This window comes from Dromiciops gliroides, chromosome 3 (genome assembly GCF_019393635.1).
Source record: "Dromiciops gliroides isolate mDroGli1 chromosome 3, mDroGli1.pri, whole genome shotgun sequence".
NCBI lineage: Eukaryota > Metazoa > Chordata > Mammalia > Microbiotheria > Microbiotheriidae > Dromiciops > Dromiciops gliroides.
This window is the reverse complement of record NC_057863.1, coordinates 105067053-105091114: the sequence shown is the minus strand read 5'-3', so window position 1 is coordinate 105091114 and position 24062 is coordinate 105067053. Positions and strand designations below refer to the sequence as shown.

The following is a 24062-nucleotide window of genomic DNA, read 5'->3' as shown; positions in this document are numbered from 1 at the left end:
CCAATATCTTGACAAAACTATAAATATCATTGAGGTTCAGAGTAGGCTGTTGTAGAAAGATATTGAAGCCGATACAATGGCTGTAATGGAGTTATGTTGAAAATCAACATAAAAAATAAAGTAAGCCAAATCCTATTTTTACTTAAACAATGCTTTTGCTTAACTCTCAAAGGCTGGCTCACTAATATAATTTCTAACCCATGCTTTATTGGAGTATTCTTTTAAATTACTCTATTTCTGTTGAATACCTGTGACATAGTTGGTAGATCTATATTAATTCTCTGGTGATTTTCTACAAGTATTATATCACTTACCTTCAGATACTTGCTGATTGACTAACAAAGTCATATAGTCAAAACCATATTCCCTTTCACTTAAATGTCTCTTCATGTGGAGAAAAATATTAGAATACTTAGTTTGAGCAGGTTGAAATCTGTGGTGTTTTATTATTATATAAGTAGTTTGACCAATTATTTTGATTTCTATAAAGACTCACTGAATTGTGGAACTTGTAGTTTTCAAGGCAAGAATTGAATAAGAGTAAGCTTGTTGGGAAGGGAAGAATATGTGCATCTACCTTCCTTAATACCATCTGGATGACAGTTGACCAATGTTAAAGTAGATTGTGTTGTGAAATTGCATATTTTATGAACGTGAATATCATGATATGTTTATCATGGTTTAGGATGACTAATCTGGCAGAAGTGTGAAAGATGAATTGCTGCTAGACATTACTGGTGGGAGACATGTGAGTAGAAGAGTTGAAGATAGAAGTCAGGACTGGAAATATGATTTGGTTGTGATTTACATACATAGAGATGACAGGTGAAGCTATGAAAAGAGATGCATTTTTTAAGGAAGAAAATATAGAGAAGTACAGTGTTCTGGAGACTGTCTTACAGAATACCCATTATCAGAAGATGAAAAGAAGAGACATAGAAGGTAGTGGTCAGAGATAAAAGCAGAAAACCCAAACCCCATGCCTTTGCATTTGCTGCCCCCAAGCCTGGAATTTTCTCTCTCTTTAGCTCTATCTCCTACTTTCCCTGGCTTCCTTTGAGTCTTAATTCAAATCCTACCTTCTGCAGAAGCTTTTGCATGTCCCCTTCCATTATAGTGCCTTCTCTTTGTCATCATCTCTGTTCTATCCTGTATATATCTTTTTTTGTAAATAGTTGCTTCCATATTGACTTCCTCATTAGATTGTGAGTTTCTTGAGGGCCGGGACTACCACCCTTTTGCCTTTCTTTTATATCTCCAGTGCCATAGGACCTGTCATGTAATAGGTGCTTAATGAATGTTTGCTGACTTGATAGATTACATTATAGAGTGAGCTTTTGGCATTTTATATCTATCATCTAGCTACATATCTATCATCACCTGGAAACTTATTTAGGAGTTTCTAGGAGTAGAGTTTAAGTTCTATGGAAGCAGTCAAGGTGAACAAGTTATAAGAGTTAACATGACTCTATTGACAATTATGTGTAATACTGAGCATATTAAGTTAAACATTTGATCCCATTTGTAAGTGTGGCAGTAAATAGGTTAAATGGTGTTGACATTTAATTTCACCTTCCTTTGATCCACAAAAATCTCAGGCCCCAGAGCTAATGACATTTTTATTGGTGCTTTGAATTTTTACTTTCATTAGGAAATTATTCTCGTCAACCCTAATTTACATCCCTTTGTAATATTTGCTGTCACTAAAAATACATTTGAGTTGATGTCCTCATATAAGTTCATTGTTCTTTGCACTTTTTATTATATTTTTATACTTTATCACTCATAATAAACTATGTTATTCATCTTTGTATTCTTTGCAGTTCCTCATACAGTAGATCACACAATTTTTTGAACTCATGAATAAATGGACTATTTAAATACTTCTGAAGTATATGATTTTAGAATTTGTGGGAGTTACTTCTAGTTGTTTCTCTTTTAATTAAAAACCCCAAATAACTCTGCTCTCCCAACCTAAATGAAATAATGAATGAGATATTATTTTAGGAGCTTTTAGTGCACATCTTTGATTATAACAAATATCCATGCGAAATAAAAATATGAGAATAATTCGTGCACTTTGAATGTTTTCTCCTATTAAGTAAATTTGGGGGGGGCGGGGCAATGAGGGTTAAGTGACTTGCCCAGGGTCACACAGCTAGTGTCAAGTGTCTGAGGCTGAATTTGAAATCAGGTCCTCCTGAATCCAGGGCCAGTGCTTTATTCACTGCCCCACCTAGCTGCCCCTCTAAGTAAATTCGTAATCTTTGTTTGCTAACCTACCTTTAATGTATCCTTCATATTTAAACTTGAAGAAAGCCCAGCTATTCTTGCCATCTTGAATTTTGATCGGTCAGTGGTTAAGTTAACTAACTCTTCTACTTATCTTTCTCTTTTTTGTTTTTTGTTTTTTGTGGGGCAGTGAGGGTTAAGTGATTTGCCCAGGGTCACACAGCTAGTAAGTGTCAAGTGTCTGAGGCTGGATTTGAACTCAGGTCCTCCTTCCTGGGCCAGTGCTCTATCCACTGTGCCACCTAGCTGCCCCCTACTTATTTTTCAGGAAACCTGGAAAGATCCTGAAATTGATGTAAAGCATTGATATTGATAATATGAATGGATAAGACTTCTTCTCTCTGCTTCTATTAAAAAAAAAACAACAAACAAAATTAAACTCATAGGCAAGAGCATAACAATATCTTTGCCCCACAACTTGTTTCCCAGTCTGATAGAATATGCCATTAAGATGAAAGTATAAGCTTGGTCCCATTAATGAAACTCAAAGCTACCATAAGGAATTCATTAAACAAGAAGCTATTTACTACTCAACACTTATCACCCCCAAAGTACATCCACTAAGGAATTTTAATGTCAGTAAAACTAACTACTAATAGTAACTTTTAAATGTTTTTTTTTTCATTTTAAATAGGACCTCTTTTTAAGCATTAAAATAACTTTTCAGGTACTTATGAATAATTAAGTCCTGGGGTTTTTCCCCAAAATATGCTTTCTCTCACTAAATTTGCTTACTTACAGGTATATTTTGTCTTTTTCAAAATGACATTATTCCTTCTGAAGTTATAATTTTAACAGTTATCATTACAGTTACTAGTTCAAGAAATGGAAAACAGTTTGAATCATTTTACATTATTCAGTCATCTTTCTCTTGTATTTACCATGTATTTATGCAAAAAGAAAGAATTGGCTCAGTAGTATTCCAACTTGGGTAAGGAAGTCCTGTGGGTATACAAGACAGTTCTTCCTTTTCTAATTTGTAGTCAGTTCATGAGAACCTTTTGGCGCAATTATTATCAAAGAGACTCAAGCATGAATTGGTTACAAATTCTCAGGTAGTGAGGGCTTCAAATTGTTTTAAAAGGACATTTATGCAAGGAGAAGGAAATGCCCTTCATTAAGTGAACTTTCAAATCCATATATTGAAGGCTTAGAATGAATTGAATAAAAGGAGGTAGAGAACTACTGTATCATTCAAGTCTTATCTTAGAAGAGCATTGTAACTAACCTGTTTGAGAAAAATATCTCTACTCTTCCAGAGTTGACTACAGTCTTGTTTTTGTTTTGTTTTTTAAAATTTTCACAGCAGTCTATTTTAAATCTTTCTCTTTTCCTTCCATTGAGTGACTTTATGACTCTTATGTGGTTCGGGAGCTAGAGAAGCATTTCTTCATAAAATATACTGGAAGTGGTGACTTTGTCATTGTTGTGATATTTCTTTCTCCTTATTAGAGGTTGAAAGATTTACATTTTCATAGAGTTAGAAATCATTGCAAACAGTAGTCATGAAGTCTAGCTTTCTTCCTCCAATCTAAACTATTTAAGACATATTTTATCTATTTTCCTTACAAAAGAGATTCCTTATCCTTATTTGATAAATGAACTCCTTCCTTATATGTGGTCAAACTCCAGTCTCTTGAAATCATAGTACTGCTTGAGGCCACAACTTGGAAAACTGAACATGAGCTTATAGTAAAGTAAAGCAGATTTAGGAGAAGTGAAAATAAAGATATTATTGATCTTTGCCCTATTAATAAGATGAGAAGTTGGCAACTGTCAAGCAGGCTTGAACGTTTTAGAAGTTCTTAGGAATCCTGAAGTTATCTCATTTCTGAACCATTCATTCCCAATTAATATGTTAGGGTTATTTTCATAAATATAATTTCACTCCACTTCATAAATCCATGATAAGTGATGCAACAAGAATTTGTTAATTGCCTGTTCTTACACATGACCATGCTCTGTTAGAGGCAGTAGAAATAGGATAGACTACTTCTTTTTTTTTTTTTCTTTTTTTTTTGCAGGGCAATGAGGGTTAAGTGACTTGCCCAGGGTCACACAGCTAGTGTCAAGTGTCTGAGACCAGATTTGAACTCAGGTCTTCCTGCATCCAGGGCTAGTGCTTTATCCACTGTGCCACCGAGCTGTCCTAGACTACTTCTTAAAAAAAAAAATTGGAATAAAGCTGGGAAGACAAAAGATACAGGAGAAAAATTGTCAAGAATTTTAAAGCAATTGTTAATTTGGCTATAACTGAAAAAAAAATTGGATTACCATTATTTTTCTTGTATTCTCTTGCCAGAATTATGCACCACCAAGCGAGGTGATGCTGTTTGATTTTTAATGTTAATGATAGTATCATCATCAACGGCAGCTGACATTTGTATAGCTCTATTTATCCTGCCTCTTAAAGTTTGCAAAGTGCTATTTTTTTTTCATTTGAGCCGTACAACTATGAAATATCCCCATATACATAAATAACATTCCTAGTGACGTACAACAGTAAACATAGGAAACAGGATTTGAGCTCAGATCTCTATGTCCAGTGCTATGCTTTCATTTCAGGTACTAGATTGCCATTCCATTGGACTTCATCGGTTTATTATATGTATCATTATTCTTATTGATTTGCCATTTTAACTTTTGAATTTTCTTTGATCACATGCTTTCCATCTCTCCTCATCAATTTTATTTCCAATAAGTTCTCTAATGATAAAATAAAAACTTAAAACAAAAATAAACCTATATGAAGCACTTTGTAACTCAGAAAATGGCTAATTGGTTTTCTTAGTTAATTGCATGTTACCTTTCTCGACCTACTTTAGAGAGGTAAGAGTTGACCTCAACTTCCATACTCCAAGTCCAATATTACATATACAAGTATACATATACATATGCAAGTCCAATATTACATATACATATACAATACAATAATATATAGAAATTCTAATGCAAATGAAAGTTTTCATATATAATTAATATATCAAAAATTTGTGAGAGAAAATTACTCAGGTTTATAAATTCATATAAAAAGCAACTAAAAATCATATGCAAAATTATTTACTTCTTCCCTTTTTCTGTTGAAAAACATTTTTTTCCTTATTACCTTTGTGAAATATTTTGTGGATCAATGAGTTAACACATGTAAGAACTCAACTCTTTGGAGGACAGATACTATATGAATCAAATCCTTTGTTGTCTGTAGTATAAGAATAATAATCCACAGCAGTAAATACTGAGTGTGTTTGTGTCTGATCTGCTGAATCAAGTCTCATACAATGTGGGTTCCTATAAATTCTCAATACTGCCCATACTGAAGAATAATATTCTAGGAGGAACAGAGAGCATGGAGATAACTGTGATCTTCTCCCATTGGGGTCCATCTAAAACTATAGTCATGCCACCTGGGGTATTAAATGCACAAAAGAATTGATACCAGTATGTTCATTGTTGCTTGTTTTTAGATTATTTTCATAGTGTAATTAAGACTACTTTGGAATACTGTCTGAAGCCAAAATCAAAGTAGAAAAGAGTAACCAAGATCTTCTCTGATTAACAGTGTTCGGCATTAGTAATATAAATTTTGTTGTTTGTTACCAAACAACAAAGGTTCTGAAATCCAGAATTAACTAAAAATCTTTAAACTTTGATATAACTTTTTCTACATTTGCTTTACAAGATTTATCAGGGTTAGAAAAAATATTGGTTTGAACATGTTGACCTATTTTCCCTCCTACCTCACCACCCTTTTAAAATTCATCCATTTTTTAACCTAAGAAGGTCCCAAATAGATAGCTGTATTAGATAGAAGATAGGGACTAGACCTGTGATTTCACTGGTACAAGGAACTTCCAGAAAAGAAATCTTCCTCATTCCCCAATTGGTAAATGGTCAAAGGATATGAACAGGTACTTTTCAGATGAAAAGGCTTATGCCTATGAAGAAGTGCTTTAAAGCACTTTTTTTTTGGGGGGGGGGCAATCAGGGTTAAGTGACTTGCCCAGGGTCACACAGCTAGTAAGTGTCAAAAGGTCTGAGGCTGGATTTGAACCCAGGTACTCCTGAATCCAGGGCTGGTGCTTCATCCATTGCGCCACCTAGCTGCCCCCTCTAAATCACTTTTGATTAGAGAAATGCAAATTAAAATAACTCTGAGGTACCACCTCACAGCTATCAGATTGGCTAATATGACAAAAAAGGAAAATGATAAATGTTGGAGAAGATGAGGGAAAATTGGGACACTAATGCACTGTTGTGGAGTTGCGAACTGATATAACCATTCTTGAGAGCAATTTGGAACTAGGCCCAAAGGATAACCAAATTGTGCATACCCTTTGATCCAACAATACCACTACTAGATCTGTATCCCCAAAGAGAGGTTAAAGGAACCACATATGCAAAAATATTTATAGCAGCCCTGTTTACAGTGGCAAAGTATTGGAAATTGAGGGGATGCCCATCAATTGTGGAATGGCTGAACAAACTGTGGTGTAATGTAATGTAATACTATTGTGTAATAAGAAATGATGAGCAGGCAGATTTCTGAACAATATGGAAAGACTTGTATGAACTGATGGAAGTGAAATGAGCAGAAGCAGAAAAACATTGTACACAGTATCAGCAACACTGTGTTATGATCGACTATGAATAATTTAGCTCTTCTCAGCAACACAATGATCCAAGACAAGTACAAAGGACTCATGACAAAAACTGCCATCCATATCCAGATAAAAAGCTGATGAACTCTGAATTCAGATCAAAGCATTTTTTCACGTACTTTTTTTTGTGGGTTTTACATAACTGCACATATATAACCTATATCAAATTGCCTACCATTTTGGAAAGAGGTGAGGGGAGGGAGGCAGAAAAATTTGGAACTCAAAATCTTGTAAAAACAAATGCTAAAAATTGTCTTGATATATAATTGGGAAAAATATAATACTATTTAAAAAAGAAAAGAAATCCCCCTCTACTAATACAGGACCACAACTTTTGTATCTTATAGGCTTAAAGACTTGCCTATAACATTGAGAGGTTAAGTGACTTGCCAAGGTCACATAGCCAGTATGTGTCAGAAGCTAGACTTGAAGCTAAGTCTTCTTAGTTTTGAGGCTTTATCTATTCTGCCTTGATGCTTCTAGTCCTCCATTTGTGCTACATGGAAATTTGCATAATTGATCTTCCTGTCTTCTGATTCTTCCCAGTGGCAAGTTGACTAATAAATTAACTTATGTTAAATGGTGTTGAGGGTGTGGGGAGAGAATAGCACACACGGACATTGTAGTCCCATTTTTTTAACCTCTCACCATCCATACTCCCATGATTTAATAGGTAACCAATGTCTGCAATTTATAAAATCCATATTTTGGTACTGGTTTTTGACTGACAGTTTTTTCAGTCATTTCCAAGTCTTTGTGACACCTTATGGAGTTTTCTTGGTAAAAATACTGGAGTGGTTTACCAGTTAGTGTCTAAGGCTTAATTAGAACTAAGGAAGAGGATTCTTTCTGATTCCAGGCCCAGTGCTCTATCCACTGCATCACCTAGCTGCCCCAGTTTTCTTTACTGTATTTTGCATAGAAAACTGTACATAGTAGGAATGTAATAAATTGATTGATAAATGAATGAAAATAGCAATAACATGTATTACCACTGGTACTAGAATCATAATGATCAATAAGTACTTTGTGCATCATTTAATCGTGCTTGCAGTATTACTTTACTAGTCAAACCTCTCTTTGGCTAATTATTCTGAAGAACTGTCATACTGATTTCTGTAATAGAAATCAATAGAATATATGAAATAAATGAATACTAAATTTTCATGAAAAGAAGAAAAAGAGTGCATATTCATTTAACATATACATCTGCTTTATTAAGCACTTGCATTCTGTTTTAGCAGCCTCAGGGTTAAAAGATGCTGGCAATTTTGTTTTATTTTGAAATGTGATAATTAGGCCTATTAAATTATATGTGCATATTTTTCCACTATAACACTTCATGCTGCACAAAACTGCCTAATACAATATGCAAATAAAAACAAAATACTTATTTACCAGCATATCCATATTAGTTGGACTACTAAATACTGTAGTGTATCAAGATTTAAGTGATCTCAAAAATAAAAAACTGTTCAGAGCAGCATTTGATTTATAACTCAATTCTGCCATTAAATCAAAATACTGCATAACTTCAAGCCTGGATAGGCAATTTAGCTAAAGCTCTTGTTTTAAATCCTTCTTAATGCTTTCATTGTAATACTATAGTTAAGCCAGAAAGTCCCCAAGTTTTATGTGAGAAAACGTGAACAATATTTTATGATGAATATTTTAGCATCAGGTTAAGAGACCTAGTTTCCTAATTGTACTGTAGATGGTAGTCTTCGCCTGCCCCAGAGAAGGGAACAGGGAAAAAAAAGAATCCTTTTAATTCATAGTGATCCATCATCAGGCAACCACTCAAAAAAGTAACGTTCTTAAATGCTCTCAAATGTCCAGTAGGAGAAATAAATGAAGGACACAGTGCATTAAGGGATTTCCAGTTGAGTCTCTCAGGGCAGAGAAAATGGCTACCAGTGAGAACTCTCAGGATCATTCCTGCTTTGGCTTTGTTTAGCAGGAGCTTCCTACCTAATCAGTCTTCAGACTTGGATCTCAGCTTTAAATCTGGTCTTTCTCATTTTTCCAGTCACCAATTGAAAGATAGATATAATTAATTATTCTTTGCTAAGTTAACTTCGTTTCTGTTAATAGGCATTGCCATAAGATCATAGTATTAAAAACTTGTTTTGTGAACCTTCACTATAAGTGAATTTATTTCCTTTCCTTATCCTCTCTCTCCCTGAAAAAGAGAAAGAAAAATGGATTTTTATGGACTGCTGAGTCCTAGAATAAAGCAGATCTATTACTAGTACAAAGTATTGAAAGGTAGAAACTTTGAAAACTATTTTTACTAATGTGTATAGGATTTCTTGAAAACTGTTCAATCTTTCTATAGATGTCATATATGTGAGAGGAACTGGTCATGGATCTATCATAAATCAGGAATAACCCTAATAAAACAAGTAGTTTAAAAAAAAAAGAAAGAAAGAAGGGGCAGCTGGATGGCACAGTGGATAGAGCACTGGCCCTGGAGTCAAGAGTACTTGAGTTCAAATCTGGCCTCAGACACTCAACACTTAGTGGCTATGTGACCCTGGGCAAGTCACTTGACCTCATTTGCCTCACCGAAAAAAAAAAAGAAAGAAAGAAAGATAAAACAAGTAGTTTTTCTGCCTTAATAACACTATAATTAAAGAATATTATTTTACCATGCAGATATCTGTATGCTACTTAACCCCTAAAGCCCTAGTTTCATCCTTTGTAAAACAGAAATATTTGTACTACCCCTCCCCACACAGCCTTATCATAAAGATTGCTTTAATGTCAGTAAAGAGTTTTGTGCACATTAAAATGTTATATATATATATATGTACATATATAGTATACATATATATAAAGCTATATTTATTATTATTCTCATAACCATCATCATCCCTATTTTTTCATTTGAGACTCATGACTTACTTGACTTACCTGTATTATCTAGGTGTCATTCAATTACTTTATCAGTAGAATAAGGAGGATGAATTAACTACCACTAAGGTTGTTCCCCACTATGATTCTCTATTGCCTGTGCCTGTGGTGAATGATCTATTCAGATGTGTAAGGAGTCACACCTTCACTGTGATGGACATCTCCATATGCATCTGAGCAAGCTATAATATAGATGCATACAATGCATCTCTAGTGCCACATTAAAATTATATATTTCAGGAACATATGACTAGGTCACGTATTCTTCTTCTCCAATACTTCATGCTATGGAGGTAATCCTGAAGCCACAAATCTGGCAGAATTTACCAGTATGGGAAGGTTCATGGATTGGCCCAGATGAACTGTATATTTGTTAATGCAATATCCCTTTCTTCATTCAAACATGCTCGACTTGAAAGCAGAGTTTCAATGAGGGACAAAAAGGATCTAAAGGTGGCATGTTTGTTGTTTTCTGTAACAAATAATATTCTTTTACATTCATTTTCATTTATATTCAATTTACAGTATATTTTACATTGACAGTTTGTTTGGCCATTCTCCAGTCTATAGGCATCTACCTTTGCTACCACAAAAAGTGCTGCTATAGATATTTTTATATCAATGAAGCTTTTCTTTTTGTCAATGATCTTGTTGTATATGTCTAACAGTGAAATCTCTTGATCAAAGAGTTGGAATATTTTAGCTACTTTATTTGCATAATTCCAAATTTCTTTTCAGAAGTTGTACCAATTCACAGACATCTCTATCAACAATTTAAGTTGTGCCTTCATGAAGCTAATAAGCAGTTACAAGTGAAAAATCAAAGCCACCAAAGTTATTATGTTTTCATGATACTGAGCAAACGACTTGACTACTTTTTTATCCCACTGAGTTGACTATTTTGATAAGTTGTTTCCTTGTTTAGACAGAGGTCTTCCTCTGCAATCTTCTAGTCATCATTATGGAATGATGGTGAGTCTGCCTTCTGAAAAACAATGTCAGCACAGTACGTTCTAGCTTTTGTCAGCTTGGCAATTAATACTCCTACTGCACTCTGGCCTTAAAGATATATCAAAATACATTAACATCCAACTTCTGGCTTCCTATTGGATGAAAGCCTAAGCCCACAGTGCTATCATTTCTGTTATTCTGGAACCTCATTTTCATTACCCATGGACCAAAAGAACCCAGTGACATGAGATATAGACTCACGTATTATAATGATCTAATAGAGATATGGAAAAGTTTCAAGCAGCACATTGAAACTCCACATACAGTTCAAGAGTCAGTCAAACAGATTCTTTCTGATCTGAATGATCCCTAGTCAAAACCCTCTAAAGTAGTTTGTGTATCCAATTTTTTAAGTTCTAGGGGATAATTCATTTCACAATATCCATGATAATTTATTGATTTCTGATCACCTTTAAATCAATTTTAGTCAGACTTAGGCTGATTTTCACTTACCATGTTCTGTTTGGGTGATAACAAGTTATGGATAATGTTCCTCTTTGGTGAAATTGCCCTTTAGCGCTTTTCTCTATAATTTTAGTCATTTTTGTTACCTTTGCATAGAACAGGGCTTCTTAAACTTTTTCCATTCACAACCCCTTTTTGCACAAGAAATTTTAACATGACCCTGGGTAAATAGGTATATAAAATAGGTATACATAAGCATTTACTGATGCTGAATTTTTTTGTGACCCCCAGTTTAAGAAGCTTTGGTCTAGAACATATAGAGAAATTTTCAAACAGTGTGAAGATTTGGAACCAAAAGTGGATGCAATATGTTAAAGCTCTGGCCAAAATTCAATATGATATGAAAATGGCCTTAAATGAGGTAATATTAGAGTAATATCATTCGTATTTCTTTAATATTAAGATATCTCAATCTTGTGTGTTTATATGTAGCTCTTTTTGTATAATAGAATTTTATCACCAACACATACTCAGATTATGTTTTATTCTCTTCCAGGGAATTTTCTGCATTTTTTTGTGCCTAGCTCTTCTTACCCCATCTTTCATCTACTGTATGGTTTATTTTTTTAAACTTAAGTATACAATTTGTGCTTGTCTTAATTGAATTTTTGTCTTGTTTTTGACTAATCATTTCTCTAATTTATCAAGGTCATTTTGAATTATTTTCCTATCTTCTAAAGTATTTCACCCCTGCTCAACTTAGTGTCATCTGCACATTTAATGTGTGGATTCTCAATTCATTGAGAGTCTGCTCATTAAGTTTTAATATTTTATCATCTTTTTGCATATTATTTCTACCCTATGGGTGATAGTACCTTGACTTTGCCCTAGTCATGCACATTTTTCATTATCAATTAACATTTAACTAATACCCAGAAGTTGCATGATTCTGTACTAGGTGCTAAGGTCTAAATAGTCTAGGTTAAATGTAATCCCTGACCTCAATAGCATTTAATGTGAGAAGATAAAAAATTATAAAGTCCAATAATATAAATAAAAAACATTGAAAGCATGTAATACAACTTATAGATACTTTTAAAGATATACATGGAAGGGGCACTTAAATATGTGAAATGGTGATATTCAATAGATCTGGATTAAATAGGGAAGGCTTCCTAGAAAAATGAATTTTAAATTGGATTTTAAAGGACTGATAATGTCCTTGGCAGACAAGGATGGTTTTTCCATGATCTATTTGTGTTCTTCAATGACTAATGAGGCCATTCTACTACCTAATGACTTTGCAGGAATTGGGACAGGTGTTTCTGTTTGTGTTATTTTTTTAAAAATCCCACTTAACTATTTCTATCACTTTTTCAATAATAATAATAATATATTTATATGATACTTTAGGTTTTATAAAGCACTTTCCTTAAACGAACCCTATGAAATAGCAAGTGTAAATATTATTATCACTTTTTACACATAAGGAAACTGATAGATGAAGTGACTTGCCCATAGTCACTTAGCATTTATCACTCAGTAGATAGCACTGGGCCTGTAATCCGGAAGACCTGAGTTCAAATCCAGTTTCAGACACTTACCAGCTATGTGGTGCTCAGCAATTCACTTAACATTTGTTTGCCTCAGTTTCCTCAACTATAAAATGGGAATAATGGAAGCACCTACCTCTCAGGAGGGTTGTGAGGATTAAATGTGATAATATTTATAAAGCATTTAGCATAGTCCCTGACAATAAGCTATGTAAATGCCATCTTTTGTTATTGTTATTAATATTCATATATGGGTCTACTGATTTTAAATTGATCACTTTTGCCACTACTTCATACTGCCTCTATAGTTGTATATTATTGTGGATGCATAGAGGAACATGCTTATGTATGTATCCTTAAATATAAATATATATATATATATAATTTATATCACACATGCATGGGGTGTGTGTGTATATATATATGTATGTATGTATATGTATGTGTGTGTGTGTACGCACGCATGCACACACACACATCTCCCACCAGGCTATATTCTTTTGACCTTTCCTATCATGACTCCATTTTTGATGGCTCCCTTCCCCATCTTTTATTTTTATTCCCTTTGCACAGTGCCTGGGAAGTAGTAGGCACCTAATGTTTTTTGATGTAGTGGAGATATAGTAGGCACCTAATGTTATATACTAAACAAGTATGTATATACATATTTATATGTGTGTGTGTCTTTATAGGTGTTTATCAATACCTTTCTATACCTCTACATGTATATATATATATATATATGTGTGTGTGATTGTGTTGTAAAGTTGCTATCTAGCTCTACTGTCTAAAATATCTAATGAGTGGTCGCCAATAAATTAGAACCTTTAGCAAGAGTTTAGACTTTTAAGCATTTATTAAGGAGCACAAGAATGGTGAAGAGAGAGAAAGAGGCCTAGTTGCCTACCTCTATCTCAGGGAGCCAGCATTTTTGCTCCACTCTCCACGAGAGTCCTGCCAAAAAACGTGAACCACCCCTTCTTCGTCCCACAAGCCTCCTGTCTAACCCCGAAACATCAAACATCACTTCCTGACTCCAAGGAACTGACCTCCCAAGCCTTGCCCTCAGATGCCTTCTTCTCATGGTGGAGCTTTCCTACAGTAACTCTCCAGCAGGGGCGTCACTCCAATTGTTACAATTTATGTTATTAATTTCAGAGTAAAGAATGGTAGAAAGAGTAAGAAAAGGCTACTTCAGGATCATACGAAAAGAGCAGATGCAGAAAATAATGAAATATTTGTGGGTGAAAGAGAATAGGATAAGAGGGCGTTCAGTTGAATACATTTCGTCAGTGAAGTATAATGTCAGGGATTCTGGCATTGTGGAGGGATTGGTGTGGGAGGCTAGAACAGAGAAAAGAAGCTTTGGAATAGCCACTATGTGGGTAGAAAATCAGTAGGGCAAATGCAAAGGGATTGTCTTTTGGTGAGGGAGCAGATGAGATTAAGTGACATAAATTTGTGATGGACCCGTTGTCTCTGTTGAATGATTGCTTCCAGCTCTCTTCAGCAGCAGAAGAGTAGGAGAGAAGGTGGGAGTGATTCCAGATTGGGTTTTGATGAGATGTGAACATCAGTAGGGTAGGGGGATGGAGGGATTTGAGGATAGAGGATAGCATAGAGTTTAAATGGTTAACGATAGGGTTAAAATGGGGAAAGGAAGATTCTGGGGAGCAGCATTCGTGACCTAGAGTATCTCAGTGGATGGAGGGAGTAGTGGTCCAGGTGAGAATAAAGAATAAATGTGGCTTCCTAGAGGCTTAAAGAAAAGATAGGTCATGATTTCATAAGGAGATTTCAGGATTTTTTTCATCCTTGAATCACTGGTAGTTGATGGTAGGCTCAAGGACAGAATCATTTATAGCTAGAATACAATGAAGGAATAAGTTCTGGGGTTGAGGAGATTAAGGAGTCGGAAGGTGTGGGCATTTGAGGAGACCTTAGCTGGTACAGGGACAGGAATTGGGCTTGAAATGCTGAGGCAAGTGCTTCAACTTCTGCTTAGTGTTAGCGCTCTTCTCTCAAGCAGTAGCTGAGAAACTCTCCACTCTTCCTAAGAAAGGGAATCAAAATTATAAATTGAAATATTAGTAATTCTGTATCTCTGCAGAATAGATACTTCAGTCTCCCATTCGTCAAACACACCACCCCTAATCACTCTCTCTACTACATGCTAAATTGTGTCCAAGGCAACCCCTCCCCAATCCATCTTTAATGTCATTTTGCTTCATAGAACAATAAAGTAAATAAAACTAATTCTAAAATTCTGTCCTAAAATTTTCTTTTAGGCTTTTGTATAGTCACATAGGAGGACATGGGAAGCCTTCCACTGCTTTTAATCTCATGGAATTAATTAGCATATTTCCTGTTTGTATAAATGAGAATTATTTGAATATAAGCCATGTGGTTGATTTGAACAAATCACCATATTCAGATATGTTATAAAACAATAAAGAGAATAAAAGTCAGTGCTTTCATCTATTTTTAAAGTTTTGAATTCCAGTGGATAAAGCACTGGCCCTGGATTCAGGAGGACCTAAATTCAAATCTGGCCTCAGACACTTGACATTTACTAGCTGTGTGACCCTTAGTAAGTCACTTAACCCTCATTGCCCTGCCTTTAAAAAAAAAAAAGTTTTGAATTCCAAATTCCGTCCTTCCTTTTCTCCCTCCCCACTCCCTTTCCTGAGTAGGTAAGCAATCAGATATAGGTTATAACTGTGCAAATATGTAAAACATTACCATATTACTCAATTTGTATAAGACAGCTTGAATAAAATTTAAAAATGAAAGAAAGAAAGTGAAAAATAGCATGTTTCAGTCTGTGTTCAATATCAGTTCTTTCTTTGGAGGTAGATAGTATGCTTCATTTATTAGTCCTTTGGGATTGTCTTGGATCATTGTATTGTTGAGAATTAGTTAAGTCATTCACAGTTCTTCATCAAACAATGTTGCTGTCACTGTAGTGCTTTAGTTTTTTGTTTTGTTTTGTTTTGGGGGGGGGTTTGCTGGGCAATGAGGGTTGTGACTTGCCCAGGGTCACACAGCTAGTAAGTATCAAGTGTCTGAGTCTGAATTTGAACTCAAGTCCTCCTAAATCCAGGGCCAGTCCTTTATCCACTGTACCACCTAGCTGCCCCCAGTGCTTTAATCTTTTTTTTTTTTTTTTGGCGAGGCAATGGGGGTTAAGTGACTTGCCCAGGGTCACACAGCTAGTAAGTGTCAAGTGTCTGAGGCCAGATTTGAACTCAGGTACTCCTGAATCCAGGGCTGGTGCTTTATTCACTGAGCCACCTAGCTTCCCCTGCTTTAGTCTTAATACACAATTTTAAAACCTTTTAAATCTGTTTAAGAATATCTTCTTTTCTGGGCAAGTCACTTAACCCCAATTGCCTCACTTTTTAAAAAAAAAGGATAAAGAATATCTTCTTTTAAGTTATTTTTGCCCTACTTAACTTTGAACAATACTAGTATGAAAATAAGGCTCAAACCTCCATTCCACTGAACATTCTCTAGTCACTGAACCCTATAACTAACTATAGCAAGTCAGTTAATGCAGAAAAATAAAAGAGAATTATTCTCATTTCCTCTCCCTATATTCAGAATAGGTATAATCTCCAGCACTTGCTAGTCAGGAAATAACAACTTCCCAGGAAATTGTGTGATGCTGTTTGAAATAAGAAAAGATTGAATATTAGTTCCTCATCTTCTCTCACCTTGATCTTGGCAGCCAACACGGAGATCAGGTATAGTAATTTTCCTGGCTGGGTCCAAGGCCATCAGGATTCTACTTAGACTCTGGGCTTTACAGATACTTTTTCAGACTTGGATGACTCCTCCACCTTATCTTCTCTCCGACCAAAGGACAAATCCTTCAGCATGTTGTCAGTAACTAGTAAGTTGATTCTCTTGCCACCATTAATCCCCTAAATTCCCTTCTTCAGCCAAGCCCACACAACCTGATACATTCCTGCACCCAAATAGAAGTCTCACAGGATTCTGGCATTCTGAGCCTTTCCCCAGTGAATAACTTTCCTGTTTAGGCCATTATGATCAGTGAGGTCAGTGAAGAGTAAACTGTTGTTGGAAGTGATCAGTTTTCCCTATCACAGTCATTGTCTTTAGGGCAGCTAGGTGGTGCAGTGGATAGAGCACTGGCCCTGGAGTCAAGAGGACCTGAGTTCAAATCTCACCTCAGACACTTACTAGCTGTGTGTCCTTTGACAATTGTCTTAAATACCCGGGGCCATCTCCAGTCATCCTGATCTATATCTTGCCACTGGACCCAGATGGCTCTGGAGGAGAGAGTGAGGTTAGCCCTCCTTCACTTAAATCCAATTCACTACAAGTCATGACATCAACTCAATGTCATTGTCCTCTTTGGGAACAAAGGACAAACAACAATGACATTGTATTTAACATTGTTTTATTAGTAATCAAATGAAGTGGTGAATGCCAGTGTTTGAAGGTAGTTATCTAACTCTGGAGATTATTTTTGGTAACAATTTGGGGATAAGGGGGAACTTTTTGGAAGTGTCTGTATCTTGGACATGGCACTAACCTCAATTGTTCCTAGCTTCTCTCTCTCTTTTTGGTCTAGAGCTAGATTATTCATCCCACCTGCATCCACTTGAGCAGGTCACTATAGTTCCCTAGAGGGACAGCCAGTTGGCTACCACTGACTATTAGGGTGCTAGGAGTAACCAAGATTGGAGGCATATACTCTTACTGCTCACCTCTGTAGCTCCTGAGCCTTCACCAGTATACTTCCCATTTATAGAAAATGAGTCACCACACCATTTACCTTTAAACATGAAGTATTTACTAAACAGGAAAATAACAAAACAACTCTGAGTAATTATAACATCTACTCAATAGTAGGCAAAAGCAAGAATTGTAAAAATACATTAGTACATCTATAGTCTGGGTGGGTCCTATTGTCCCATCAGTATACACTGTCCCAGTATACGCTGGGTTTTCTGTTCTCTACTCCCCTTCTGGTCCTAATAACTGTTCTGATTGACAAAGCCACTTTTCTACAACAGAAATTCAAGCTCTTTTAGTACACGTCAATGCTTAGCAAGGTGCTGAGAAGTGTTCATCTCTTTAACAAAATCATTAATATAGTTCCAAGCAAAAAACACCTGACAGGCTTCTCTTTCCCCTCAACTGTACCCTGTGCTCCTGAGACCCTTTTAAATGGAGGGTGGATTAGAGAGCTCACTCTAAACATCTATTTAAGGAGAGTTCCCAGGCTAGCACATTATTTCCATGCACATTACTTTCCCTTTCCCTCCTGTTTTCAGCTTCATTTTGTGTTTTATCCACTCCCTCCCCCATTAGATTGTAAACTCTTTGAGGGCAGGGACTGACTTTTTCATATTTGTATTCTTAGAATTTAGCACAGTGCCTGGCACATAGTAGGTGTTTAATAAATGTTTATTGATTGAATTTCCTTCCCTTTCTTTTAAGGTATAGAATACACTAAAAGGCAACACAGCTACTACCCCTGAAAGATTTTCACTATTTCAGAGTGTAGAAAGCATTAGAGAACAATAAGCAATGACAGCTCTTCAAGCCACAGAGGATTCTGCCTTTCTCCAATCAGATTCCAACAGCTTCAATGCTACCCTCCATTCAAACAGTTCTTTGTATCATCTGCAGAGCCTGCCTGTCAGCTTTGGCCAACTCTTGTCCACTTTTTCATTTTCCCTTCTACATGTAGTTTATAATCATAACCTTCTTTGTCTTCAGCTCCCAGCATCTTCTGACTCTATGCCTCAAATCAGGGCCACCTTGTGTTTGGTAATTCACCTCTGCTTTGTGTTTTGAAACACACACAAAAATCCACCTTTCTGTCAAGTATGAATCCATTAATCTTTCTATAGTTATTCCATAGTCTCCAAACAGTTATAGGTAATGATCCGATGAACACAATGTACTTAAGCCAACTTTACCTAATTGCTGTGCTTTCAAACAGTCCCTCTCAGTACATTTTTCTAAGAGGACAATTTTTCCTCAGAATAGTCTGTCTCTAAGCATTTTTATATGAGAAATTACATTTCTTCTTAGGCTGATTTTTCTGCACCTTTCAGAAACAAAAATATTATATATAAAAGAGACAGTGCCTTATATAAACATCAGGAAAGATCCTATTATTCTGTTGGTCATCTGACCAGAATTAGATTAGGTAGTAGAAATCTATACTTGCTAACAGTTATTTTGTAAGTTTGTCCAGGAAGAAAGAAAGAAAGAAAGAAAGAAAGAAAGAAAGAAAGAAAGAAAGAAAGAAAGAAAGAAAGAAAGAAAGAAAGAAAGAAAGAAAGAAAGAAAGAAAGAAAGAAAGAAAGAAAGAAAGAAAGAAAAGAAAGAAAGAAAGAAAGAAAGAAAGAAAGAAAGAAAGAAAGAAAGAAAGAAAGAAAGGCATTAGACTTTTCCAGCAATTTTTCTTTTCCAGCTATTTCTTCTAGCATCCTTTGATAGTAGTTCTGCCTCTTGAAAAGAGAATAGGTCTCCTTAAATGCTTATTATTGGAATACAGGTGGCAACATAGGTGAGTGCTGGGCCTAGAGTCAAGAAGACTCATCTTCCTGAGTTCAAATCTGGCCTCAGGAATCAGCTGTGTGATCCTGGGCAGTTATCTGCCAAGAAAGCCCCAGAAGAGTAGGGCACGACTGAAATTATTGAACAACAATAACTGAACCCGTAGCTATAAGCTATAAGATTTTAAATGGTTTGAAAAGAGTTGTGTCTGCTTCGTCAAAGATAATTGTCAGGTGGATGGATAAGGTATGAGAAGTAAAATGTCACCTGTAGAGTCGCACATCCCAAACCCTGCCAAAATGAAGATGTCCCTTGTTGGTTAATCAAGAAATATTCCTAGATCTTCTCCTGGAATATCAGGTATCACCATGAGTGGCTATATATATATATATGAGTGGCCAGCTATTCAGCTTTGCCATAGAGTCACTTAATGATCATCCAAGTGCCTTATTTTGTGCCGTTAAGATAAATTCTTCCATTTTTTTTACTTGTGTTAACTCATTCCAATTAGTTTTGTTATTTCTTGCTCTCAGAGTGTTTCACAAACAGCTTGCCTGATGTTCTCTAGTTTGTTTGGTTTTAAACAGTTTAAAAGACCAGCTGACATTTCAAATCCCCAAACAGTCTATTAACACATTATGTATTCCAAAGAAATATTTCAACTTAGTCCAAATTAACCCATATTTGTGATAATTGCATTACATCTCTCTTATCTTCATTTTCCTAAGGATCATTATCCACCTGAGTAGCAGACTTTTTATTGTTCTAACAACCCTTATATATATATATATTTTTAGACAAAAAAACTTATCTTTTCTCTTTCTTTAACCTCTATGAAATAAATGTCACATAATCCAATGGTGGGGGAAGGTGTGCAGGGAGCGAGACACATTAACATGGGACTTTTTGCATTTGGCTATTTTGCCTACATTCCAGATATCTTTGTGGTATTTAAAATAGAAACATAATAATGCTATTTTGTTCTGGCTATTGAAAGCCATAGGTGTACTTTAGGTTAGAAAACTTAAGAATCCTTTTGTTATTAATGAAAAAGCCCTAGCGCCATGAAGTATGCGTATGAACTCTGTTCAGTAGTGGTTATAATGCAGTACACTAGCCTCAGCCAAAGCCCTATGTTGTCTGGGCAACTCAAGTTGCCATAGCGATGAAATTCTGTTGAGGGAGCAGGGCGAATGCTAATTGTAGCCATTTGTTGTTCCTTCTGTCGATCCCTTAACTAGCACAGTTGTAGAGCAGCCAGAGACTTTGGGTGAACAGCATGGAGTGCCCCCCAAAGCACTGCCACTGAAGGCAACCGGCTGCTCAGTTTAAAAATTGTTTGAGCAACCAACAGGGCTGACAGTGCCACTGTGTGGGCAGAAGCACAGCTTGACTCACACCCTGACAACTGTTGATCTGGGATTCAGAGGGGAAGTCAAGATCATTTTAAAACCTGTTAAGAAAACCTGTTAAGAAAGGACTGATGACAGACACAGGGATCGGTGCTAGGCGACTCTTGGCAACCTGTATCTAGACCTAATCCCAACACGGACAAAGAAAGGCCTAAGAGCAAGAACCGGGACTACAGAAGACTACTAGATACAATTTACCAGACCACTTGCCCAGTACTGGTTTTATTATTTTAAATCCTCCTTTTTAGAGGTGTGTGATTTGGCTGGCAAAAACAGGTTAAAACTTTTGTGCACTTCCACGTAGATGAGAAGAATCCCAATTTGGAAAGCACAGGATAAAAGACATTTACAGATTTGGGTGGACTCTAAAGCTAGTTTAATTCAAGAAACAATAAGCTTTGACGTGGAGGGAAATGGCAGGTAATTAATTCATTAATAAAACCTAATTGCTTTAGGTGTTTTGAAAAAATAAATCATGTAAAAGGTCAGTAAAAACATTTGAAGCACCTTCCTTTTAAAATCTATTATTGACTATAAAATGGTCAAATTAGAGAGGATTAAAAATTTGCTACTTTGCAAACAGCAATACATTTCATAGATGTTTTTACTGTGTGGATTTAAAATATATACACATAAGCAGAAGAGACCAAGTATTGTGGCTTTAATGGTCTTGAAATGAGAGTGGAACTTCTTTATAGTACTACCTATACTAGCTGGGTGAGTGGGTGATTTTAATATATGAATTTGTGTTTTAGGAAGCAGGTCTTAACTTCTGTTATATCTAAATTAGCATCATAAACCATAGTAATAATTGTTTTAGGACATATTTTAGCCCTCAGTAATTAATTACTTTCTAGTCTGTCTCATAGATCAAATCTTCTTAAACTGTGGGTCAGAACCCTAAATGGGGTTGGGTAACTGAATGTGAGGGTCTCAAAAAATTTGGCAACAGTAAAAGGTTATATATACCTATTTTATATACCTATATACCAGGCTTCTGAGTGGAAAAGGCTTAAGAAGCCCTGTCATATATAACAAGATATCCCAATATAGAAAGTACTGGGAAAATATAATCCTGAGTGAATGTTAATTTGTTTACTGTCCATTTGGCATGCTCTATTCTGGAGAGTTAAGTCAGAAATCCAGGACACAAACAAACCTTTTCTTGGGGCTTTGTTTTTCTATGGAGACCCCTGATGGTTAGTTCCAACTAATTTAGTCCATGGTTAAAATGCACAAGTGTTTTACCACCTCAATTATGGTTTTTGGGTTTGGGGGGGGGGGTTGTTTGCTTTTGTTTTTGTTTTTGTTTTTTTTATTTTTTATTTTTTTGCAGGACAATGAGAGTTAAGTGACTTGCCCAAGGTCACACAGCTAGTGTCACAAGTGTCTGAGGTCAGATTTGAACTCAGGTCCTCCTGAATCCAGGGCCACTGCTTTATCCACTGTGCCACCTAGCTGTCCCCCTCAATTATGTTTTTGACACTGATTGCACAACCTGTGACACACACTGCTAGAGATGGTGTGCCAGATAGGTTTTCATGGAATATAAACATTCTCCACCCACCCTAAGGCTAATGAAAATCTTCCCATTGCTGCCTGCAAAAGCCATAGCCACAGGATCCCCCCTCTCTCTCCCAGCCCCCATTATTCATGATCTGAGTGCACAACCCAGGGATAAGCTTGTTAGAGGTATGTAAAGTTCTTGGTAAACCTTTCCGTTGGTCTTGTTTCTGCAATAGTGTCTTAGTATTTTACTTTGGCTCTGTCTCCCTTTCATCTGTCTTACATTTTTTAAATTTCCTACTTTGGTCCTACTAAATAAACAAGTCCCAGATGACATGTTTAAAATAGGGAACAAAGAAAGGGGGGGGGTGATATAGTGAAGTTTTAAAAATCTGCTTTCTTGGCAGGCACAAACTGTCAATTCTTGTGAAAACAGTGAGGCTATCCTGCAGTTTTGCCAAGAAAAATGAGAATTTAAAAGGCTCAGATTTGCCAAAGTTGCAGATCCATAGCTTGACTCCTACCTACCCCCTTGATCCCATCCTTAGAAATAGAATGCCTTTATTGTCATTGCATTGTATTTCCACTACAGCTTTACCACCTGTACTAAACATGTCTGTCAAAGAGTGCAGAAAATAAAGGTTATAGCTAACAGGGAATAGACAGAGAGGAGAGTTATTCAAAAATCTATTTTGACTATTTTTTCTTTTGCTATGAATAAATTCTTTTTTCCCAAAAGCAAGAAGTCATTACTCTACCATAAATCTAGCTTAAGAATATTTTTGGATTATCATTAACATTTTAATATCTTTTTTAACATAAGAAAATGACAGTAACGTCTGTGATACATATACTTTTTAAACTTATTTTTAAAAAATTTCTTGTCCCTTTATTCCCTTGGCATTTTCAGAGAAAATTGCACTTAAATAGGTGTTTCTAGCTGCATATAAATGTATGTTAATAGGTTGTAAATAAAAGCTCCAAATAAAATGAAAACACGCTAACAAATATACCATTAATTCCCCAAACTACAAGCCACTAAAAAGAGGCTGGTATAATGTCAGACTAGAAGGGACTTACCAATGGACCTTCAGATAATTATTGCAGAAAAATAATTGGCCATATTTTCTTTGAAACCTTTTTAAAAATATAGTGTGTATGTATGGGGGTGGGGGGCTTTCGACTGTGTGTCACAGCTCTGAGACCACATTAAGTCTCTATTAAGTGACCATGGTACACATCAGAGTTTATTCTAGTCTTTGCACTTAGCTGATACAAATTAGCAATAGACTCTGTGGATTAGAGGGATTATTTTCAGCCTAAATACCTCCTTATTTGTAGCTATTGTACTCATTTAAGGACTGTAATTAATATGAATTTCAGTAGTAGTTTGAAGCAAATGATTAGCCCTAAAAGGCTGTAAAACGTTTCAAATTGTTAGAGTAGGATGGGGAGGACTGGAGACTTATTACTTCTTTCCATGTAATGTAGATTCGTATTTGTAGATTATTACATTAAATTTATGGGTTTCCTATATAGTAAAATGGGATGTTTGTGTTTGAAATAAAGGCACCTATGTTGAAAATCTTTTTAAAGAAAACAAATCAGACCTTATTGTATCAGCACTTTTGTGCTCTTAATAACTGCAGTGGAGGGGGAAGCTATGTGGCATAGTGGATAAAGCACCAGCCCTAGATTCAGGAGGACTTGAGTTCAAATATGGCCTCAGACGCTTGATACTTACTAGCTGTGTGACCCTGGGCAAG

The 24062-nt window shown here is 35.8% G+C and overlaps 1 protein-coding gene across 1 annotated transcript in view; it reads left to right on the top strand.

Annotated features, from left to right (window-relative positions):
• Positions 1-24062, top strand: part of DIAPH3 (diaphanous related formin 3) — a 449127-nt gene that overhangs the window by 317129 nt on the left and 107936 nt on the right.